Here is a 3,616-nt window from a genome sequence, read left to right as displayed (position 1 = left end):
TAATTAGAGCATAAATTAAGTGTCATGGAGTATTAATAAAAGAATTATATTACTTTATAACCCTTTTACAATTCAATTATGTTTTATTTTTAGAATAGTTCATTTTAAAAGGAGAAAGAGAGAGAGAGGGGGCGAGAGAGAGGGGGAGAGAGGGGGGAGAGAGAAGGAGAGAGAGACAGAGAACAAAAAACCTTTTTTTAATATTGAAAAATGAACAAAGTATCCCTTCTCCACATTAAACAGATCTCAGTTACTATTAAAACAGTTTGATTATTTTTTTCGCGGAAAAAAAATTTCAAAGAGTAACAACGTGACATTTAACAATTTTTCAAAGTTATAAATTAAAATATTTTTCCTTTTGAAAAATGAAAAAAAATTTTTTTTCTACTTTGAAGATAACTGATCAAAATCAGAACCTTTATTTCATAAACTTGCTTTGATATTATACATAATTATATATATATATATGGACTACACAAATCTCATTTGATTTGTGTGACGGTTATGATACTACTCAGGTTCCCGAACCGAAACAAGTAGTTTTCTTACGGGGCCACACCTGGAGCCTTCGACCTAAAGATCTGATCCACAAGGCCGTGGAGCATCGTGAGGAGATGCAGTCCCATGGTAGCCAGTGACCAATAATTGGTTCATACACCATTTGTTCCCTCAGGATACTGGAGCCAGCCCATGTGCACCATTGGTTTGGAATCAGGGTTTTCCAACTCCTCTTGGTGAACTTTCCGTGTCCACCAACCCGGTTAAAGCGCTGGACATTCGCTTTTTGTTCTCTCAACTTCGAAAACAACACCTCCGCCATGAGAAGGCAGTGAGTCGGACTTCCCTGTTAGAGGCAATATACGCATGGCTATATAAAATCATTTCGTGAGGGAGTGCGGACTCTCCTCACTCTTGGCCGTACCAAAGCATTTGGGGGCAATAACTATATAAATTGTGAATTCAATTCTATATGAAGTCGGTTTAAATCCTACAGTAAGCACATCCAAAACCCTGAAATCGGGAATCGAACCCAGAACTTTCGGTTCGATGTGTAAAAGTTTAACCTCTAGATCTTTGAGCCGGCATCCGCTGCTGAGTATTCCTATCCTAGGACAAAACGTTTGTTCAGTACTTCCATGTTTCCTATGCTGGTCTGATATTGATCTATTCATGATCTCGATCAAAAACTTGACAATCCCCAAAACTCCATACTGATATTGTAGTAAACAGAACACCAGTTGGGGACAATCGAATGTATTTAAGCACAAATTACAGACTATCTCACTAAATTCTGTTAACCATACAGCAAACAGTTAACTTGCAAAATAACAATCAATTGTCTTAATCTTCACTGTTCCTTCTGTAAATATCAATCCATCTTCTCTAATTTCATTGTTTATGCATTTTCTTACCAATTGCGCTTCATTTTAGTTTTTTTACTTATCGATCTTCTGCCAAAATACATTCTATGTGTGACCATCACCATATACTACTTATATATGGATATAAGTAGACCACACTACAATATTTCATAATACTCTAATCTGTGATTATATGATTTAAAATTGGTTAAATAATCCTAAATTAACCCATGAATTGGATTAAAACTAGTATTTTCAAATAAATAATGAATGAATTCATTTAGTTTAATAGTAGGGATTATAACTAAAACTACACATTGGTTATTTTTTTTTGTAATTATTCAAAGTAAGCAATTTCAATAAAATTATAGTTTCGAAAAGAAAATGGTACTATTTTCATAGTTGAAATCATGAGTCAAGTGAAGTTAGACCACCATCGAGAACCTAGAAGCACTGAACGGCCGTTTAGTTCTATTAAGGGACTCCTCAGTAGTGCGCATCCACGATCTCGCACTCGCGAGCGAGATTCGAAACCAGGACCTACCAGTATCGCACCAGAGCAGTTAACCGATAGACTATTGAGCTGGACGGCATCCAACGGTGTTAAAGTCTAACTTCAACTGATCTATGAAGTTTGAGCAACCGTTCACCAATTGTCTTCAGTGAGTTATTATCTCACAACAGACGTGGTTGAACTCTATTGACCACTGCTTCCCACTAGAACTCTAGGACATGTATATTGAAGTCAGTCACTAGTGAGCATATGATTATAATCTCAATAAAACCCCTTCTGATTAAAAAGGTACCGTCCTTATTTCTGGTGCAACTCAAATGAGTGTTTATCAATTTGTTAATTTGGCATAAAGTATGAACTTGTAAGATAAATAATTTAAAATAAAGATTATGGCAACCATTAAACATAAATGGGAGAAGTAAACTTATAAACTGGATATACTATGAAATAAGGAAGATAATTGATAGTTCTAATGAATACGTTTGGTAATATTACTTTTCCTAAGTTAAGTGGCTTCAAAATTAAACCAATCAATTGACAGAATATGACATCATCCGAAAATAGGTAATGTTTTTTCAATGATGAGTGATAATGGAGTACTCATGGTCTTCCGCCGGTTTATTGTTGATATTGAACAAATGATCATCTTTCATTTTTGTGTTCTTACATGTACCATTGAACATGTAATCTCATGATCCTAATAGTTTCCAAACAATCTGATTACTTAGTAGTTAGTTTTTGGAATCTTATTGAGATCTACAGAACTTTCTAAGTAATAAAACATATATCATATATCGTCCTGGGTTCGAATCTCGCGAGGGCGGGATTATGGATGCGCACTGCTGAGGAGTCCCATAATGGGACGAAACGGCCGTCCAGTGCTTCCAGGTTTTCAATGGTGGTCTAGCTTCAATTGACTCATGCTTTCAATTATATATCATCTTGATCATTGTACTTCAGAACTAGTCAATGTAGTCGATTTACAACTTGACACAAAGTTTAGTTTAGAAATTTTAGATCTTAATTAAAGTTGATATCATTTCAGGTCAGTAGTTTTATGCATCTTATCTGAAGATTATGCTGATGACGTTGTTCAAAAGAACATTGAAAGTTCCACAACAACAACAAATCTCTAGTTATATCATTTAACTGAGATACAAATCTTCTCCATTATCTCAAAATCATATAACTGGATTTTTAATTTGACAACGATATATCTTGTATCAATTCAGATGAACTACATTACATGTATGGCTTTGCAGTAATTCTGTGTATTCTACGTATTATTAACTTTACATAAAAATCAGTATTTTCATAGTTGAAATCATGAATCAATTGAAGCTGGACCACCATGGAAAACCTGGAAGCACTGAATGCCGGCTCATTGGTCTATCGAATAAGTGCTCTGGCGCGAGACTGGTAGGTCCTGGGTTCGAATCTCGCGAGTGCGAGGCCGTGGACGCGCACTGTTGAGGAGTCCCATAATAGGACGAAACGGCCGTCCAGTGCTTCCAGGTTTTTCATGGTGGTCTAGCTTCAATTGACTCATAATTTCAACTATGAAAATACTAAATTCTCCACAAAATCCCTTCTGATCAAAAATCAGTATGACGAGTCCGGTTAGCTCAGTCGGTAGAGCAAAAATCAGTATATAAATAAGTATATTTTAGTCTATTAAGGACATCTTTTGTATGGATTATTTTGAGGAAGTGCTTTTGGAAGTGATAAAAGATCTTTTTAT

The sequence above is a fragment of the Schistosoma mansoni genome, chromosome W (genome assembly GCF_000237925.1).
Source record: "Schistosoma mansoni strain Puerto Rico chromosome W, complete genome".
In the NCBI taxonomy this organism is placed as follows: Eukaryota; Metazoa; Platyhelminthes; class Trematoda; order Strigeidida; family Schistosomatidae; genus Schistosoma; species Schistosoma mansoni.
The sequence above is the reverse complement of the archived record's forward strand: the minus strand, read 5'-3'. Positions refer to the sequence as shown.